General features: G+C 39.8%; 1 long non-coding RNA gene across 1 annotated transcript; it reads left to right on the top strand.

The window, feature by feature from the left end:
* The first annotated feature begins 11,470 nt into the window (after positions 1-11,470).
* Positions 11,471-12,496, top strand: LOC107593458 (uncharacterized). Its single transcript, XR_001610088.1, has 3 exons — positions 11,471-11,670; positions 11,925-11,982; positions 12,187-12,496. It is a non-coding gene; the product is annotated as an uncharacterized lncRNA (long non-coding RNA).
* The last annotated feature ends 9,722 nt before the right edge of the window (positions 12,497-22,218 follow it).

The following is a 22,218-nucleotide window of genomic DNA, read 5'->3' as shown; positions in this document are numbered from 1 at the left end:
CGCATCCCGACAAGCCCAAATGCACCACCCACATTTGTGCGACAGTACAAGATTCCAATAGCGTCATATGAGCCAGTGCAAGAAATTGTTGACTCCATGCTGGAAAAGGGGGTCATCCGGCCCTGTAACAGCACATACTCTGCTCCGATATGGCCAGTTCTGAAGCCCAACGGCAAATGGCGGCCCACTATCGACTATCGCATGTTGAACCAGCAAGTACCCTTGTCACGATGGCCTATGACCCAGTTGGATCAAGAAATTACAAAAATCAAAGGCTCGACGATCCTTTCCACACTGGATGTCGCCTCCGGGTTCTGGACAATCCCTGTCCACCCCGATGACCAACACAAGCTGGCTTTCACCTTTGGCAATCAACAATACACCTTCACATGGTGCCCCTTTGGCTCTGCCAACTCACCAGCAGAATTCAACATCTTCCTGAACAAAGCATGCCCTGATGCCAGAACGAGAGGCAACCTCGTTTACGAGGATGATGTTCTTCTGAAAAGCTCAAATATGGCAGACCACCTCAAAGAAATCGATCACGTCCTGAACCAGCTGACAACAGCAGGAGCAAAGATCGCCCTCCACAAAGGACAATGGTGCAAAACCAAAGTGAACTACGTCGGCCTGCTAGTCGGACGAGACGGCATCGAACCACAGTCCAGTCGCACCCAAGAAATCCAAAACATAAAGACACTAACTAACATTTTTGAGCTACAAAGCTTTCTGGGAGTGTGCAATTATTCAAGACAATTCATTGAAAACTACGCTGACATTGCACGACTACTAACCTCCCTCCTGAGAAAGGACGAAACCTTCCTTTGGTCGGAAGCCCAGGACACAGCTATGAGCGAGCTCAAATGATGTCTGTGCTCGGCCCAATGCCTGGCTTACCCAGACCCAGGAAAAGAGTTCTATCTGGACGCTGGATTCTCCAATCACTGCCTCAGTGCAGGCCTGTACCAGCTCCATGACAAAGACAAGCGAGTGGTCGCTTATGCCAGCAAAACACTGCTTCCCCCAAATACTCAGACTGCGAAAAAGCTTTGCTTTGCACTGTGTGGGCCATACAGCGTTTCTCCAACTACATTGGAGCTCAGAAGTTTATCATTGAAACCTGTCACCAGCCAGTAACCTTCCTCAACAGCCAACGAATCAGGAATGGCGTGGTAACCAACGCACGCATAGCTACTTGGCTAATGACGCTCCAAGGACGGGACGTCGAGGCAAGATATGCCCAAAACCACAGATCATCTCTAGGAAACAGGCTAGCAGCCAGCCAGAACTGTTCAACGGACACGCTGCACAAAGCAGCAGAACCCAAAGAACCGTTACCGCCACAACTGACAAGCCACAGGTACTTCGAGAAGAATGTGTGTGAAGGGATGCCCACAGCATCTGTCGATGGCTGCTCCTACAATCAACAGGGCAACTTGAAAGCTGGAGCGGGAGTGGTCTGGCTCAACAATGGCCCACCGCAACAATTCAAACTAGGCCCTCACTCATCGCAATATGCAGAAATAGCGGCCATCCTCATCACCCTACAATTTGCTGCATCCCACAACATCAAAGAACTCCTCATCTGTATCGGCTCGAACTACGCCTGTCTAAGCTTCACATGTCATCTAGCTGAATGGAAACAGAATGGATTCAAGATGGCTAACAACAAGCCTGTCAAACATCAGGAACTCTTCCAAGCAAGCGATGCCATTGTCACTGAACATGACATGATCGTTTATTGGAAAAAGGTCAGAGGCCACTCACGTCAACCAGGACAAGACAAAGATCTCAATGACCAAACCGATGCCCTCGCCAAAGCAGGTGCATTACATGGAGAGTCCTGGACATTTCCTGCCCTCCCAACCACCCAATCAGTGGCTGCCATAACCTGGCGCCAGCACGCCACTGGCGCGCAAACCCCCACCTCCTCCCACATTTAACTCTCACCTCAATTCGCTGCTGGTGATCTCCTCACCCTCCAAGCTTCGGATTTGACACTGCAAACTATTGCAGCCCACCTTTCAAACCCATTAACTCATCCCATTTCCACCTCCGACCTAGCCACTTCCTACGATCTCTGCATGCTCCACTCGATCAAGCACATGCTGCATCTCAAAGATGGCGTTCTCACATATGTCCCTGAGCCCCTCACTGCGCCAAAACTCGTAGTCCCTCAGGGCCTAAGGGGGATAATGCTGACACACACCCATGATTCACCATGCGCTGGACACCATGGCACCAAGGCCACCTACGAAATGCTCAAGCAAGTAGCATACTGGCCTGGCATGCAGCAAGACGTGGCGGAGTACGTAAAAGGATGCCTAGTATGTTGCCAGTTCCAACCGGCAAACCCAAACCACCGAGCACCACTGCAACGGAAAGGAATGACCTTCCCATGGTCGGACCTCCAAATAGATTGGGTGGGACCCCTACCACGGTCAACAAGGGGTAACAAATACTTCCTCAACGTGGTTTGCGAATTCACAAAGTGGGTAGAGTGTCTCCCAGCTCCCAACGATACAGCAGAAACAACAGCCTGCCTTTTGATGAACCACATCTTCTCAAGGTTCGGACTGCCTTTAAAGGTCAACTCTGACCGAGGAACCCACTTCACCGCCGAAGTCATGCAAGAACTGTGGAAACTCTTGGGTATACAGGCCAAGCTCCATATAAGCCATCACCCAATTTCCTCAGGTCAAGTGGAATCAGACAAGGGCGCAGTGAGCCAGTCCTTCGATGGGTCCATCGAAACCAGATAAAGAGGCACCAGGGCTCCAACCGACAGGAAAAGGGGGAAGATCAAACCAACTGACACAGACCGACAATCTCATACTCTACACCACACTAACATAATTTATGTTGTTCTAGAAAGACATATAGCTAAACACAAAACACAACACCTTCTTAAACACAACACCTACACACTCTCCTCCGCCGCACTGCTAGGACCAACCTCTAGTAGAGAGGAGTTGTTCCACACATGTGACACTTTCCCTTGCTGTCTAACCTAATTCAGTGTCCTTGTGTCTCTTTGTGTTTGTCTTTATAGCTATATATTTTTAATTTTTTCTCTTTCTCTCTCTCGCACTATAATTTCCTTTCCCCTCTAGTCCCCTCATCAGGTAACTCCCTTAACTCAACTTTAAATCCATGTCCTGAAACTAGAATTGACTCCTTTCGCCAAAATTTTTTTCGTCATAAATCGTTGAGAAAAGCCATTGCCAACCGATCGATGCGACCCCGCCAAACCATGATCTTCGCTGCTAATTGTTCCTTCTTGTCTGTTTGTTACTAGGGAGATGTTTGGACTCGCCGTTTTGACCCTCTGCGCAATTGGGGTTATGTCCCAGCCAGATGTTGCGTCACCAGGACCAGCGTCGGGGATCGTACTCCGTGAACAACCGGGATTATTGATAACGAACTGCAAAACCTACACCCAAAAGGTGTACGTCCGACTCGATCCCCGTGATGTTTTCAGAGCTCACTACACCCTCTCAGCCGCTCAAACCACTTGGGCCGGCGCCCGTTGGACTCGAGAAGTCCTTGCCCACGCCCAGGCAGATGTGAACCACATGCTGCACCAATTACAGAAAATGACTGTAACCCAGGCTGAATTAAGCGGGTACAACCGGCATCCCAAACGATTTCTGGGCACTTTGCTAGGAGCTGCTGCGGCTGTAGGAACTCTGTTTAACTTTGGCATGAACACCGCTAATGCCGTGAACCTGGCCACCGTGAGGCGGCATGTGGGTGAAATCCAGGCTGAAATGCCTGGGATACGACAACAGCTCTTAGTCCAGAGCTACGCCCTACAGACCTTCGGGAAGTCGCTGAACGGCACCATCACAATTTTAAATACACATAGCACCCTTCTAAACCAAACTATAAAATCAACAAACTATTTTCGGTCGTGCAAAACGATTTAGCCCAAACATAACTCCTAACGACCCTCATGACTGACATGCTACGAGAAGTAAGCTCCTCAATTGATAACTTAGCCATGGGTAGGATTCCGCACTACTTGATCTCTCTTATCCTTGTCTAAAAGGTCCTAGCCTCCACCACTATGGGCCCTGCTAGTCCCATCCAAACCCATCTTGCCTTTTCCCTGGGCAGCGCAATTCCCAAAAAAAGACCCGGAAGCAGGCGACTTGGCCTTCCTCCTCAGTTTACCGATTATTGACTCCAATAACATTTACCGCCTCAAAGACGTTGTGAATGTGTGATTCTGGCAGAGTAACACCTATGTCAAAATACACACTCCTGAAGAAAAACGAGCAGTTGTATCTGGCCCCAAACCTGAAGATGTGTACGCTCACCAAGGACATTCATTACCTCTGCCCGAGCAAATCCTTTGTCCGCGATAATACAGAGGGCATCTGCCGCCCAGAGTCCATGAGACCCGATACTAGCTGCCCTGCCGAAGCTACACCACGGTCCTCCGAGATCATCGGAAACCGATGGCTAGTCAACACCCCAGCGCGTACAGCTACCCTCACCTACGATCAACACAACACTGCCACGCACATTATCCTGCCCAACCAGACTTTATGGATAAATGTCCCTAAGGGCTCGGTCCTCCATATCGATGATTTAGCATTGTATCACCTTACCGACGACGAGTATCAGGCCAAACTCGAAATCTCACGCTTCTTCAAACAGCATTCCTTCGTCTTCAATCCAGAATTGGAAGAAAGGATCAAGGAGGAAGGAACGCAACTTATTGATTTGACTCCTGTTGTTACAGCTTTAGAAGCTATCGCTCGCCTTCCGCCCGCTGGCGCGCCAATCATTTGGTCTTGGTCTGCCGCTAACACAGCGCTTTGCGTTTCTACCATTGTAGGATATGTTGTGACTCTGACTCTTGCCTTCCTCCTCCACAAGCGTGTGAATGCCGTCCAAGAGTCTTTCAACAAGTGCACGTCTGGCGTCCCGCGCATGTTCCGACATGATAAAATTGACCAAGAACCTCAACCCGAACTCAACAAACCTGATTGAGATTACGCCTATACCGCCTCGTCGAACCTCTGACAATTAGAGCAATCTAAACGTCCCAATTACAAGTAACCCTAAGTAATGCACCCCACGTCTTCTCAAGTTTCTAACCTGATCATTCCCAAATTACCCAAGTCCTGCACCAGGATTCAATCAATGATGGAATGTTGTTTGTGTCTTGTGTGTGTCTGTTCTCTCTGCCTCTTATTCCAGTGCCCGCTGACGTTCGGAATTGGAACCTCACCGAGCAAAAGGGGGATATATGTAGGATTTCTACATGAACAGACACTGATACGCCACTGAATCAACTCATCACGAGGTCTAAACTAATCCAATCAGGAGACAACAAAGCTTTCTTTGTATCAAGGACTAAGAAAGTTCTTTCACAACCTATAAATACCTTGTGATGTCTTGTGATCGCACAATGTATGGAACTATTATATCCAACAGGAAAAGGACGAGTAATTTAATCACACCCTCAGGCTTGCAAAACAACGGACCTAAAGAACAGTGATAATGTGATTCAATCAAACTCGGCAAAGCACCGCGTGACGTGTATGGACCTCAGGAAATTCTTCCCCTCTTCCTTTCTCTATTGAGAGAGGAAACGCAGACATTGTATGGACCAAGTTTAAAAGACAACATTTAAAATCATTTAAAGTATCAGAGCAATATACTCCCACATAATAGGCTTTCTGTTTAATGTGTTTATTGTAACCTATGAAGTTTAATCGATGTTTTATAACCCCTTTTAAAAGATAAAGTTATTAAAGGTACTCTGTGTATGCCAGATATGCGAAGTTTGAGCTTGTGGGAATGGTCATGATATTCGAATAACCTTGGCATGAATGAAAATGTGTTATTTTGAACAGTGTGTGTTGTACGACACTTTATAAGAAGTTATTAAAACTTGCAGGAATACTCCCCACGGGAAGCATGTGATTCATGCATGATAAAGGAACAGTATGGGGTGTGGTTATGCCCTGCAGCCACTATCTGATTGGAACAATGACCTGTGGGATGGATCAAATCGGGCTTGCTTAAAAACCCAATGCCTGAACAGATGCTCTCTCACTCGCTCTCTCTCTCAAGAACTGTGGCGTTTCGCCTTGGTGACCGCACGACAAAGCGCTCCCATGCCGTAACATCACGAGCGAGACTCCAAAACTCAAACACTTCAGTTGAAACTTCGTGACTGCCAGAGATCTACAAAAGCCTAAAGTCTTGCAAACTTAAACATGCCAGGAAACCAAACAACCTCCGGAGGGCATTCCTAGAAACTACGTCATCCAGACGCCGCGTCAGCAGCCAATCTGTAGCCCTGGGATTCCCTCAAGCAGCCATCCAGGAAGCCTGTTGTCAGCAACGAGGAAACAGTTGAAACATCAACTGTCAACTTGAACGCAAGTAACAAACAAAATCTTCTATCTGCTGAACTGGCGCTGATGATTGATTTTAAGCAGTAAAGATAAGCCAAGTCTCTGCTTTGTGATTCTCTCAGGTTGAATTTAAAAGAACTCGTGGAAAACAAATTGGAACTTTGGAAACTTCATACAAACTTCGTTAACTTTCATTCTTCAGAACTGTATGTGTGTGTATATGTTTTTTAGCTCAGTTTAATGTAAACTAGAATAGCCAATAAATTCTTGTTTCATTTATAAAAAAGTATTGTCTGGTGTCGTGAAATTTTGTAAAGTTAAAACTCTGCCAAGATCACGTTACCTGGCTCGTAGCTTATAACTTATCAAAGCATGTATTAACCCGTGGCCAGGGAAAATACAAATATTCAAATTGTTAGTATACACTGACGTTAACGTCTCGCTGGACGAGTAGCTGATAAAGTGTAAACTATCAAACAGAGTTGGGACTTTCAAGTCACAAGCAAGTCTTCAAGTCATATACCAAGTCCTCAAAGAGTTAAAGTTAATGAGATAATTAAGTGACTAATTAAATGATGATTGTGCATTAGTGATGAACACCTGCTGTTATTGAGAATTACAGAGGATCAGATGTTGATGTTTTATTGGTTAAAATGATGCCACCATCATGGAGATTAGTGTTTGCTTTAGTGGGGCTTTTGACCCTTGACTCCTGTGTAAGGGAAACAGATCAATTTAGCTCAAAGGGAATCATTTAAGATATTATAGGGAATTTGGAGAGCATCACTGTTTTACGGCTGATCACCGAGTTGGCCAGCGATTCATTGAGCGAGCCGCACAACATCAACTCTGCAATGGATCCAAAATATAGTGAAAACACTATTAATTAGCACAGTAACAAGATCGGCAGTTTAAGACATTAACTTGTAAGCTCAAAACACAAGATACTTCTCTTTTCAATATATATAAGGCTTTATTGGATAAATCTAGGACATTAATATAAACTAATCTAACACAAACACACGCATTCACACAAGTTGCAGAAAGACAGAAAGTGAGGAAATTATTAGTTTAAGAGAATGAAAATGTGAAATCCCAAGTTTACAGCAATATGTCTAATTGCAAAGACCTAAACAACCATCAATCACTTGATTAACCCTCGCATTGAGTTCCTCAATGAGGTTAAACTTTATATTAAATGCACCAGTTCAGCTAGAATATGGAGGTACTTGCTTTGGGTTTCCTTTTGTTGTGGTCCTTGCAGAAAAGGGGGTTTCCCAAAGTTGCTGATTGGCTGGAAGTTCAGTCTTGGGAAGCCAGTGGTTGGGCGTTGGCTGGATTTGTGGTCTGGTTAAAGTTTTGGACGGCACTCGAGGTCGGACTCAGAGACGCGGCGTTAGGCAAAACTTAACTCAGAACACGAAACTCTCAACGGAAAATTAAAGAAACTAAAGTAATACATATTTACATGGAAATGCAGTTTCTGCGCCATTCTCTGAACATAAGGACATGTTCTGTGAAGACCAGAGGTTAAGAGGTCTCTCATAAGGAATTTCAGTCTGTTCTCTGTCGTCGAGGTGGGGGAAGTCAATCCAAAGAGCTCGTGATCGTCACTGGTTTACGTGTGATGGTCATGCTGTGCATCTCTGACCATTTAATCTTGATTACTTGCCCCCAAAATTGACAATCTCCTTGGAATTGTCAATAAGTGTTCTTTTGTTTAAATGCTGTGAGCTACTCAAAGCTGCTAGTTGGTTCAGGCTTGTGGCGCCAGGATCTGATTTACGAACATCCTGTGTCTTGGGCCTCTGTGGAATTCAGCTCCTCGTGTTTCAACTGTTCTTTATCAAATCTTAAATTGTCTGATTCGGTCTGATACCCTTAAATTGTCTGATTTGGTCTGATACCCTACACCTGTGTTAGATCTTTCTTTATAGCAATGCATGAGGTGTTGTGACGCAGAGAGGTCAGTGCTATGCAGTGAGCAGCTATTAGCTGTTTTTATATGATGAGATAGTTATCATGAGCTGACCTGATTACAATAAAAAAATGTTATATGTTTAGGTTTTGCATAATCAACCCTGTGAAACTACAGCATGTAAAACAAAGTGCTGCTCTAATAGTTACTATGAATAAATTTTAAATCTTTGTAATGCATATAAAAATTTTATCTCCAGTGCTACTTAGACACACACAGACATCAAGAACTAGCATTTGAATCTTAACAATGGTGACAATCAACAAAATGCTTCAATAAACCAAAGAAAGACCACTTTATGATGTTCATTCATCATGAGTTATAGGCAGAAAGTCTAAGCTTATCTGCTACTTCAAGGTTTGATTCCGCAAATGCACAAAGGTTTGCTGTGAAACAACATGGCAATCGCTTAGAAGCAAATTACTTTGAATTAGTATAAGGGTCAAGAGCCCAACTAAAGCAAACCTTGACCACAATTATGGTGGCATCGTGTGTTTGTGTGTTTTTTTTTTTTTTGGGTGGATGGGTGGGTGGGTGGTTGGGGGTTCAGTTGATTTCATCCAAGGCTGCGGCTGAAGTCAGATGTAGTTCTTGTGTTTCTCTTTTCTTCAATGATGTTGATTGTTAATAGCAGGTGTTCATCACTAATGCACAATCATCATTTAATTAGTCACTTAATTATCTAATTAACTTTAACTTGGGACTTGGGATTTGAGTTGAAGACTTGCTTGTGACTTGAAAGTCCCACCTCTGCTATCAAATTTGAAATCAGTTCTAATCAGGTTGACCTCGAATTTTCAGATTCGATTCCTCTCAAAACCTGAGCTAGAAATAAAATTAATAATTCATTCCCTTATAAAATTAAATTAGTTAAATTCCTTACAATTAAGATATGAGTGATTTTGTGTTTTGTATGTTTGTGTGAATGATTGTTTTGATGATTGGAGTGATACTGTTGCTGTTACTGAATGTCTCGTGATCTGTGAGGGGAATGAACACGAACAGATATCAAGCTTTTGCTGCATTTTCATTTACAACGTTTTTTCACTGACATTTATATTTGGCAGATCAAATTTGTTATAGTTACTTTACATGGTAAGGAAAATTTTATGATCTCTAAAACATGTCCATAACTTAATTACTTTTTGCTCTGAATGTAGTTATTAGAAAATCAAACTATATTTATATATTATGTGCTCTAGATATTTACTTGTTGTTAATGAAGATGGGTGTCATCAATTGTCTGTGTTTTTTATTTACTTATATTAAACAAAATTATAAACGCAACACTTTTGTTTTTGCCCCCATTTTCATGAGCTGAACTCAAAGAGCTAAGACTTATTCTATGTACACAAAAGGCCTATTTCTCTCAAATATTGTTCACAAATCTGTCTAAATCTGTGTTAGTGAGCACTTCTCCTTTGCCGAGATAATCCATCCACCTCACAGGTGTGGCATATCAAGATGCTGATTAGACAGCATGATTATTGCACAGGTGTGCCTTAGGCTGGCCATAATAAAAGGCCACTCTAAAATGTGCAGTTTTATCACACAGCACAATGCCACAGATGTCGTGTTTTGAGGGAACGTGCAATTGGCATGCTGACTGCAGGAATGTCCACCAGAGCTGTTGCCCGTGAATTTAATATTCTTTTCTCTACCATAAGCCGTCTCCAAAGACGTTTCAGAGAATTTGGCAGTACATCCAACCGGCCTCACAACCGCAGACCACGTGTAACCACACCAGCCCAGGACCCCCACATCCAGCATCTTCACCTCCAAGATCATCTGAGACCAGCCACCCGGACAGCTGCTGCAACAATCAGTTTGCATAACCAAAGAATTTCTGCACAAACTGTCAGAAACCGTCTCAGGGAAGCTCATCTGCATGCTCGTCGTCCTCATCGGGGTCTCGACCTGACTGCAGTTCGTCATCGTAACCGACTTGAGTGGGCAAATGCTCACATTCGATGGCATCTGGCACTTTGGAGAGGTGTTCTCTTCATGGCTGAATCACGGTTTTCACTGTACAGGGCAGATGGCAGACAGCGTGTATGGCGTCGTGTGGGTGAGCGGTTTGCTGATGTCAACATTGTGGATCGAGTGGCCCATGGTGGCGGTGGGGTTATGGTATGGGTAGGCGTATGTTATGGACAGCGAACACAGGTGCATTTTATTGATGGCATTTTGAATGCACAGAGATACCGTGACGAGATCCTGAGGCCCATTGTTTTGCCATTCATCCATGACCATCACCTCATATTGCAGCATGATAATGCACGGCTGCATGTTGCAAGGATCTGTACACAATTCCTGGAAGCTGAAAACATCCCAGTTCTTGCATGACCAGCATACTCACCGGTCATGTCACCCATTGAGAATGTTTGGGATGCTCTGGATCGGCGTATACGACAGCGTGTTCCAGTTCCTGCCAATATCCAGCAACTTCGCACAGCCATTGAAGAGGAGTGGACCAACATTCCACAGGCCACAATCAACAACCTGATCAACTCTATGCGAAGAAGATGTGTTGCACTGCGTGAAGCAAATGGTGGTCACACCAGATACTGACTGGTTTTCGGACCCCCCAATACAGTAAAACTGCACATTTTAGAGTGGCCTTTTATTGTGGCCAGCCTAAGGCACACCTGTGCAATAATCATGCTGTCTAATCAGCATCTTGATATGCCACACCTGTGAGGTAGATGGATTATCTTGGCAAAGGAAAAGTGCTCACTAACACCGATTTAGACAGATTTGTGAGCAATATTTGAGAGAAATAGGCCTTTTGTGTACATATTTTTGTTCAGTGTATTTATTATTTTCATTCTCACTGCTATTTATATTTGGAAGAATTTACATGATGTCCTTTTCTATATTTCTAGACAGACATCTTCTTGCATGTTAAGGCTTGATGAATTTGTGAAACTCTTCCCACACTGGTCACAAGAGAACAGCTTCTCTTCAGTATGAACTCTCATATGTGCCGTAACATCCTTTTAGTGTGAAACTCTTCCCGCATTGATCACATGTGTACGGTTTCTCTCCAGTGTGGATCCTCTCGTGTGTTTTCAGGAATCCTGACTGACTGAATCTCTTGTCACAGTGTGAATGTAACGGGGAAAAGAAACTTGTAATGAATTGTGCCAAAATGATTGTTCATATTGCAAAATAATTCTAAGATATTAATTGAATAGAATGTATTAAGTGCATCTAAAAGAAAGGGATATGGGGACACCTACAGGTGACTAAGGTAACCTATTAGTGGAGTCGGCCATTTTCTCTTCAGTCGCATGAAAGCTGTTGAGGAGAATGGTAGGTGTAAAATCTCTCTCCGGTCGAACAGAAATAAAATGTCAGAGATTATTTTATTTCTCTTTGAGGTCAAAATTGTTATTTTAAAAGTATTTTATTTCATATTTGAGTCATAAGAGATCTAGAGTTGACGAATAATTGATGTTTTATTCCGAACGCACTGTTGAGTGCATTAGGAGCACATGGTATTCATTGCGTTTCTGTCTCTGTATTTTCTCATTGCTTATTTTCACATGTATATTTATTTTTGACAGTTATGAGACCGGATGAGCTGTATTTCATGTCTGTTTGGTGTCATTTCATATATTCCAGGTATGATGTACGAATGTTCTTATGATGTTATATTTTCTATGTTCAGAAAACAACAGAAAAAGAAATTGAGCTCTTAATTATGGAAAGACTGATTTATTGTGTGTTGAACTGGTAAATCAGTCGCATGAAAGCTGTTGAGGAGAATGTTATGAGACCGGATGAGCTGTATTTCATGTCTGTTTGGTGTCATTTCATATATTCCAGTAAACGTGATGAGTGAGCTCAGCCTACGTCTCGGTGTTGTCCTTTCCGGATGGGTTAAAAGAAAGAACCAGAAAGCGGGGTTACATGAACACTTATAAGGTTTCTCTCCAGTATGGATGTTTATTTGTATCTTAAGGCTTGATGATTGAGTGAAACTCTTCCCGCACTGATCACAAGTGAACAGTTTCTCTCCAGTATGAACTCTCATGTGACACTCAAGACTTGTTTTGCTTGTCAAACTCATTCCACACTGAGTGCAGGTGAAAGATTTCTTGGCTCATATTTTCTTTAAATCTTTCTGTTTGGTTTGAGAGCAGCTAAATTGTTTTCTCCACACAGTAAAATCCCGAGTGTTAAATTAACAGCATATATGGTCCCACTCTAAAAGAGTGTTAAAGTAACACTGAAGCAGTGTTAAAGTTAATGAGATAATTATGTGATTAATTAAGTGCTGATTGAGCATTAGTGATGAACAGCTGCTGTTAACAAGCAGAATCACTGAAGAAAAGAGAAAAACAAAAATTACAACTGACTTCAAGCCACAGCCTTAGATAAAATCAACTGAAATAAAAGACATTAAATATCTCAAGATCATTTATAAAGAATCATTGTCTTGTGTTGTAATTTTAAAGTTAAACCTTGCCAAGATCACGTTACCTAGCTCGTAGCTTATAACTTATCAAAGCACATACTAACCCGTGGCCAGGGAAAATACAAATATTCAAATTGTTCAAATATACTGAGGTTAACGTCTCGTTGGACGACCGTTGATAAAGTGTAAACTATCAAATTGGAAATCAGTTCTAATCAGGTTGACTTCGAATTTTCAGATTCGATTCCGTTCAAAACCTGAGCTAGAATAATAATGATTAATTCCCTAAGAAAAGTAAGCTGACATTACATAACCCACACATTTGACTATAATGTTCTAATCACTTATTGTGTGTGTATTTTTAATAACTATTGAATAGTTTATAGGATCATATTCATGTTGGGTATGTATGAGTTTGAAAATTCATGCTTTAAACGTTTCTATCAATCAATTCTTTGTCAAATGTATCATATTCTTGTTATAGAAATCATGTCCAAAATTATACTCTGCAAGAGCGGGAAAATTCGGACCATGTGACTGATAAGATAACATTTGATTTATGAATTGGGAGGAGAAATATAGCAACACCCCGAGCTAAGACAGTGTCTAATTGGTCAAAACACCATTTGGGATGTGGCCAACAACCTGGTTTAAATACTCAGGACACCATCAAATTAGGCTTTTAGTCATCACTTTGAGCCATGCGGCTTTTTAGCCTTTTAGCTTTCAGATTTTCGCTTCTAGCTTTTTAGTCATGCTTTTTTTTAGCTTTTGCTTTTTAAGCTTTGCTTTTTAGTGCTCTTTGAGCATGCTCTCACTTACACGCCAGCTGCTCCTTCCAAAACCATGAGGAGAACTTTACTTCTATTCCTCTACTTTAACTTTTTCTTTTCCTTTGAGAGTTTTGTGTTCTGAGTTAAGTTTTGCCGCAACAACGTGTCTCCGAGGTGACAGCCTCAACTTCAACCAGCCCACAACGCAGCATCTTCAGCCAACGCCCAACCATTGGCTTCCCAAGACGTCACTTCAACGACAACTGAACTTCCAGCCAATCAGCAACTGCGGGAAACCCCCTTTTCTGCAAGGACGACAACAAAGGGAATGATCAGCCGTGATCGCAGTGATCAGCCGTACACAGGCAACGCAAGTACCTCCAGATTCTAGCTGAGCTGGTGCATTTAATATAAATTTTAACCTCATTGAGGAACTCAATTCGAGGGTTAATTAAGTGATTGATGGTTGTTCAGGTCTATGCAACTGCACATATTGCTGTAAACGTGGGATTTCACATTTTCATTCTCTTAAACTCATTATTTCCTCACTTTCTCTCTTCCTGCAACTTGTGTGAATGTGTGAGTGCATGTTTATGTGTTAGACTAGTTTATATGTCTTAGATTTATCTAATAAAGCCTTATTTATATTGAAAAGAAAAGTATCTTGTGTTTTGTGCTTACAAGTTAATGTCTTAAACTGCCGATCTTGTTACTGTGCTAATAAATAGTGTTTTCACTATACTTTGGATATTAATATCCATTGCAGAATTTATGTTATACGGCTCGTTCAATGAATCGCTGGCGGACTCGGTGATCAGCCATAAAACAGTGATTCTGTCCAAATTCCCTATAAAATCATAAATTATTCTGTGATGAGTGGGGGTGGGGCCGAGAGCCGTGGGAACGGGGCGAGGCCGGTGGAGTAATTGATAATGAGCGACACCTGCACCACTCACCGGTCTCGAGTCTCACGGAGGAGCTCCGGAAGGATAAAAGTGAGGAGTGACGACAGTGTTGGACGAGAGAGGACCAGGCCTGGAGTTTCTTTTGTGTTTTGGTTTTGTTTGTGTGCGACAGTCGTCCGCGAGGGGCTGTTGCGCTGTTTTGTGTTTATGTTATGATTAAAGTATTTGAACGTTCGCCGGTTCCCGCCTCCTTCTTCCCGAACTACGAACTTTGCTACAGATTCCCTTTGAGCTAAATTGACCTGTTTCCCTTACATATATTGGTGGAGAATGCGGGCATGATAAAACATAGGTTATGAGCTTAAAACACTGTCAACCTAAAAGTGTGTGCTTGATAGTCCAGGTTAGAATAGGGCGTGACTTGAGATACGCATTTGTGTCCGTATTTGCTGGCTTGTTTAAATGCAGATAAAGTAGGGGCTTGAATTGGTATCGCTATTATGATTGAAAGAGTCTTTATGTATTTCATGCTTAATGGTATCAGTGTAAGGTTAATCTGATTTTAGCGAAGAAACCCTAATTTCAGTATTAAAGCATAAATCTGTTCTGACAAAGAAATCTCAGCTCAGTCCAAACTGTACCATAATGCATTAATCTGCTTTAGTGAAAAAATCACAAAATTGCAGTATTGTTTAAACCGTTTCTGACGAAGAAATCTCAGTAAAGAGATATATATAAAGGTAGATTTGAGTGATGCTCCTCTTTTTACAGCATAAAGGCCTTTTAGATTAGAATTAGATAGATGCAATTCATCTAGACTTTGACTGTATGTATACAAGCCTAGCAACCTGGTGGTCATTACTGTCTTTCACTTGCTGAGTGAAACTAAAGGTGTAATACTGTACTTCAGTATTCATGTGTAAGGCACACATAACTACATATGTTTAAACTGGCTTTAACTTACAGTAAACCTGTTCTGTTATTCTTTAAACAAGTGCAAGAAGTTTATTGTTAAATTAGAGAAGCACTCACAGAAGTACTTATTTAATGCAACAAGTCTTGAAGGACTGAAAGCACCACATTTTAAAATTGTGGGCTTCTTCTTTGAAATAGGCAGACACTAAACTGCTTGAATTATACTGGCATGCATTGGTTACCATGACAATGACTTTTGTCATGACAATTCCATGACAGGAATGCTAACTCCACATAGCACACGCGTCACCTGGTGATGCCATGTTGTAAACAAACCACCTTAAGCAGCTAAGATAACAGGACTTAGTATAGTTTCATCTTAGGCTAAGTTACCAAATAGCTTTAACAATTAGGGGTTAGCACCCTTTACTTGAAGCTTTTAAATACAGCATGTGTGTATGCAGTGTGAAGTAACTTGAATTTAACCCAATCCCTGGTTTCTGATTTTTCACTTTCTGTATTCTCTGTTTCCCTATCTTCAATTCTTCTCAGCTAATGTAACAAACTTAGATGTATCCTTCCTGAATGCTAATGCTCAGTTACTAGTTAATTCAATCTAAATTTAATTACATTTTAACTGTTTATCTAGAGAAGAATTAAGTTATTAGGGGTTTTTCATAGCACAGTGAATAACACGCTACGAAGGGTGGGGCACACACAGGGTATGGTCTAGGCATGGGAGCTGAACACGCAGCAGCTGTGACCTACCATGTTGTGTTGGCCAACACAAATCTTACAGTTAATCACTAGTGCTACTGATTGTTCCTAATACCAGATTGATTACCCTGTTTTAATAATAGCAGTCAGCTAATTTTAAATCCATTAACAAGTTATGCCCCCTTTTGTTCCACTTTGGTTTGATGTTCTCTCTGAACCTCAATAGGAACCAGAGACACTTCTATTTTTGATGTGTTTATATTCAACATGTGCTCTAATTTTATGACCCTATTACACAAGTCATCTAGACAAATACTAGGGCATAACTATAGTCCTGAGCACCAAGTAATAAGCATAATCTGAATAGGAATGCTCTCCTCTTCCTTTTCCCTCCTCTACTTCACTTCCTCAGAGATTGAGCCTGTTGTGAACCATTAGTAAGTTCTGAGTGATCATTTGAGAATAAGAACAGTCTTAAGCCATCAATCAGAACTCTGCTTACGCCCTTTTCAGCAAACATATGCCGACCCAAACCTATTTTAGCATTCTGTCATCCACAGCTAAGATAATAACTGAATACTACAGCTAACCACACCTGGCAAAATCTAGCTATAAAACCTAGCTCCACATTCTGTTTGATCTTGTATTAGTCTCTAGCCCTTACTCTCAACACGAGTTTGACAAAATGTTGCAGATGCGGTCTAACTGCCCAGACAGCAGACCAAAAGGACTGGCCAGGCATTGTGAGGAACACCATTCTACACAGGGCTGCCGACAACCTACTGCACCAGAGTCGAAAGCAACTGGACAATAAAGGTGGGTCACAAGCCCAACTAAAGCAAACGCTTATCTCTACAACGGTGAGTTCAAATTGTATTATTTCCAATAAACATTAACATTAAACCTCTGTTAATTCTTAATAAGAAATTTTTAGACGCATGACAAACAAAAATTCAAACTCGTTAGTAATGTGTGAAGCTAGTGATGCTGTTTGTGGAGATGTTTAATCATCTTCTGCTGAGATCTTGAGAGATTTAATGTTTTTTATTTCAGTTGATTTTATCTAAGGCTGTGGCTGAAGTCAGTTGACATTCTTGTGTTTCTCTTTTCTTCAGTGATTCTGCTTGTTAACAGCAGCTGTTCATCACAAATGCTCAATCAGCACTTAATTAATCACATAATTATCTCATTAACTTTAACACCGCTTCAGTGTTACTTTAATACTCTTTTAGAGTGGGACCATATTTGCTCCGAGCAGTGTTAATTTAACACTCTGGATTTTAGAGAGAGAATGGATGGTTTATGTCTTTAGCCATTTATAATTGGTCTATCTATCTCCAGGGAGTTAATTTGCATATAACACACAAAAAAAGAAATGGTCATCTTTGTGTTAATATGCCTTGGGATTAACTGTAAAAAAACCCGGTATAACCCAGGATAACAGTCTATCGGCTATACCGAACCCCAACTGACAGTATTGTTTTTCTTCTTTTTACTTTTATATGGTATAAAAAATTGTCCGTATATTTTAGTAGGCCTATAACTTTTATACTCTGTCACGTATAGCACAGAGAGTGAGAACAAAAATAATATTTGATTCATAAACGAATTTTTGACAGAACTATCTTACCTAGACTAGACTATCAGAGGAAAAAATAAAGACAATAGTTATACCCCATTTTTTTCATAAAGAACAAACAAAATTGTAATTAGTAGAGTTTTTTATAAAACGAATCAAACTAATAAAAAATAAACAGTTTACATACCAAACTCTTTCATTCAAAACTACGCCATCGTTGCTTAAATAAAGTCTGAATACACTACTAGTTTAAAATCATAGTATAATATAATTTGTGTGAGCCTATGAAACACACCTAGGCCTATATCCCTTAATTACAGTTTAATTTACATTAAATACCAGCTTCAATAAAAGCCCCACTTTGCGCATGCGCATTAACATCCAATACTGCGCATGCTCGTCAAATCCAATACATATTGTGTACAATACATCGTGCTACAGGCTGCAGCGAGGACCTCTTGGTTGATCCGGTGTTCCCTTAAAGAATGAGGTTCAATATCTTGGAATATTGATAACCAAAGACCAGAAAAGAAGGCTCTTGCTAAATTTTAGTCCTATTATTGAAAAAAAAGTGAAATAATTGGCTAATAGGAGACCTCTCTTTAAGGGGTAGAGTTTTAATTACAAAGGCAGAGGGTATTTCTAGACTTATTTATGCAGCAATGGCTTTACATCTTGATAAAAAAAACGATGTAAAGAAATTGACAAAATATTGATTGACTTCATTTGGAAAAATAAAACACATTACATAAAGAAGGTGGCTTACATGTTTTGGATTTTGCTACATTAATAACCCTTACATGTAAGGTTAATTGGCTTAAACAAATTGTTACAAATCCTAATTCCATTTGGTGTTTTATTCCCTCCCATATTCTATCAAAATTTGGTGGTATAAATGTTTTTCTTAGCTGTAATTATAATGTTGATAAAATACCAAGAAAACTAGCTGAATTTCACCGTCAGGCCTTTTTATCATGGTCTTTGATCCACAAGCACAATTTTTCACCTCATAGGTACTATATATGGAACAATATAGATACATTATATAAACACAAATCGCTTTATCTAAAACACTGGTTTGATAAAGGCATCATATTGGTGGATCAGTTATTTAATTTTAATGGTTTTCTTTTTACTTATGGTGAGTTTTTGGCACATTATAAGATTCCTGTTACACCAGGGGACTATGTCAAAGTTTTTGGGGCTATTTCTCCTGAAGTTTGTATGTTATTTAGACATCAGACAAGAATTAACATCCAACAGTGGTCTCTGCCTAATATAATAAGTTCTTATATAGGTAACATCTGTTTTTCTCTTAAATCACACAGCAGTTCCGTAAGAGCTTTATTTCAACAAGACATTGTGTCTTTGCCTTATGTTTATTCATACTGGAATCGCCTGACAGACAATATTGTTTGGAAAAAGGTTTGGTTAATACCGAATCAATATTTAATTACAAACAAGGTTAAGGAAGTATCATTCAAAATTATACACAGGATTTACCCAGCCAAATATTATTTGGTAAAATTTTAATCTGATATTGATTTTAGTTGCTCCTTCTCATGCAAAAAAATTTTTTTTTTCTTTTAGGAAGGAAATGGAGCATTATATTGATACTGTGCGATTTTCTATGAAACAAAATCAATCAATACGGTGAAAGTTTGTAAACGCTTTTATATTTTTATATAAATTTGTATTTGTATACAGCCCCTCTAGTGTGAAATTGTTTATTTCATGTATAATGTTTATTTTTTATATCATGTATAGTGTTTGTCATATACATGTATTTTGATCTTGTTAATAATAAAAAAAAGAAAAAGAAAACCTTGGTTGATTCCGCCTCGCGGCGATGACGTCATCACTAGCGCGCGTTCACTCAGTCAGCGTCGAGTCTTCTGAGGAGAGGTGAGTAGATCATTATCTTCGCATATTTAATTGTTAAATACACTTTACACCGTTTGTTTATGCAACATATACGAGGTCGTTTCTGCCTTGTTTTCATCGAGAACAGCGCTGTTTGTGTGTTTGCCGGCTTAAACACTTAGCACGTGAGGAAAAACATGTTAAGTTCATTTAATAAGATCCGAGTGATTTTGTGTGTTCGTGTGAATGATTGTTTCGATGTTTGGAGTGATAATGTTGCTGTTACTGAATGTCTCGTTATCTGTGAGGGGAATGGATGCGAAGCGATATCAAATTTAGCTGTTTCTATTAAATACATTTGTTGTAGTTAACTTACTTTACATGGTTAAAATTAAGCACAGATACTGCTAAATACTTCATATAATTAGTCTGTATGTCACATGGGATATTTAAAATATGAAATATGAAGAGATTATATATATATATATATATATATATATATATATATATAGAGAGCCACAGCCTTGCAGAATGCTTTAATATATTAGAATAAGTGAAAAAAGCAGCATTTTTGTTTTGTGATATATGCGATTTACACTAAGTGCAAATAGCTATAGATTCTATTTACACTATGTTAAAACAGCAGGATTTTCTGCTATTTATACTACTTATTGCAAATAGTGGCAATTATCTGCACCTCAGTATTGTAGTACATTCTAAAACAGTATGCAATAATAACTTATTGAGTGTAAATTTTAATTCAAATTATTAAATGGATGCCACCTTATTGGGACAATAAAGCCCTCCCTACACCTACCCTAACCCTACCCGATTTTCAACTTTTTTATTATTTCCTTCATTTTCATTGAAAATAAATGCTTTTCTGATGTGATTTGAAATTTGAAAAGGGAGAAAAAAGTTCGCCAAGAGGCAGATTCGAACCCGGTTTATATTTTGACGGGTTGCCATGAGGAACTTGTTTCTGTAGGTCTATGTAAATGATATGAAGATAGTTTTACTCCAATGAAACTGTCAAATGCTCATGAAGTGACTCTTAGAGGGAGTCAGAGCAGTTCTGGAGATGTTGTTCATGTATTTATGTCTTCATGTAGTGAGACGACAGAAGCTGAAATCACCGCGAGCGTCGCACACTTTGTTTGTGTAGAAAACAAAACCATTCGTAATCAAGGGAATTATGCCATTTACATACAGAGACACGCAGAACATGCTGGATCCATATTTAAATAGTATTTTTGCGGCTTAATATTTACATATTATCCATATTAGCGACTCTATTTAAGTGTACTGGCCTACTTTTGATTAATTCATCCAAACTTTGACAAATTCTGTGACATTCCGCGTCATACAGTAAATTCCATGACTGGATTCCGCGATTCTGTCTGCGTTTTCCGCATCGCGGAAATCATAGATAATATTGAGGTGTTTTACAACTTCAGTGTAATGTTAGTGGATTGATATATACACTGGAAATGTGTATATATATATAAAAATTTGTGCTTTGTGGTACTCTTTCTGTTTAAAGAAGATTTTATGATCATTGTCAATTACTGCACATATAAAACTGACATGTTAATAATTTAATTACTTTAATTGCTCTGAATGTAGTTGTTAGAAAATCAAACTATATTTAGATACAGTGTAGTTATTTACCTGTAATTGTAAATGAAGATGGGTGGCATCAAATGTCTGTGTTTATGCTTTAATTTTTCACGCTAACTGTTATTTATATTTGGAAGAATTTACATTGTATTATTTTCTATATTTCTAGACGGATATCTTCTTGAATGTTAATACTAAGGCAGAATGAAAAATTAAATATGGTTAGAAATGTTAACATTAGAAAGACAGAAAACAGAAATGCATAGAATGTGTGAATTGGCGCACATGTGTTACTGAATGAGCATTTTAAATTGATCTGCTCTTTGTGTTGACACTGTTACTTTTAATATAGTAATATAATAATTTACAGAGGCAACACTTTGTATTTGTAAGTCTCTTCTGCTTCTAATACATAAATGCTTAAATATGTAAATTATTAAAAAATTTGGCAAATCTGCTTCCACACAGAAATTCATGTTCAGTGAAGCTCCTCCCACAAACCCTGCAGAATGAAACGCACTGAAGATACTGAAGAACAAACAGGTTGGTGTTTATTCTTCATTAATAATGCTGATGGTTATAAAGCTTCAAGCAGATTATGATTTGTTGTAGTAGGTTACTTTTTTCAATAACATTGTTAGATAATTGTGTAGTTGATCAAACATATTTAATAGTTCTCCCTGTAAAAACATGTTAATTGTGCTTATAATGTTTTAAAAATAATAATTGGAAGATCAATGTACCTCATTCATGGAGATATAATGTACAAAAATGCATCAAAATGACCAAAATTTGGTATAGCAACTGTCTACTTTACACTGTTACATCAGGGTTAATCAGGGTTACTGAGAGTTACTGAAAATGAACCATTTTTACTTTATTTCAGAGTTGATTGAAGAAACCAAGGAGAATGAAGAATTGAGTGAAGTTGAGGAGAAACCTAAAGAAGAAACTTTGAATTGCTCTCAAACCAAACAAAAAGATATAAAGAAAAGAAGAGCCAAGAAATCTTTCACCTGCACTCAGTGTGGAAAGAGTTTCACAAGCAAAAATAAATTTGATGTTCAC

This window comes from Sinocyclocheilus grahami, unplaced genomic scaffold, assembly GCF_001515645.1.
Source record: "Sinocyclocheilus grahami isolate Dianchi unplaced genomic scaffold, SAMN03320097.WGS_v1.1 scaffold171.1, whole genome shotgun sequence".
Lineage (NCBI taxonomy): Eukaryota > Metazoa > Chordata > Actinopteri > Cypriniformes > Cyprinidae > Sinocyclocheilus > Sinocyclocheilus grahami.
Note: the sequence above shows the minus strand (reverse complement) of the source record. Positions and strands in the feature narration are given on the sequence as shown.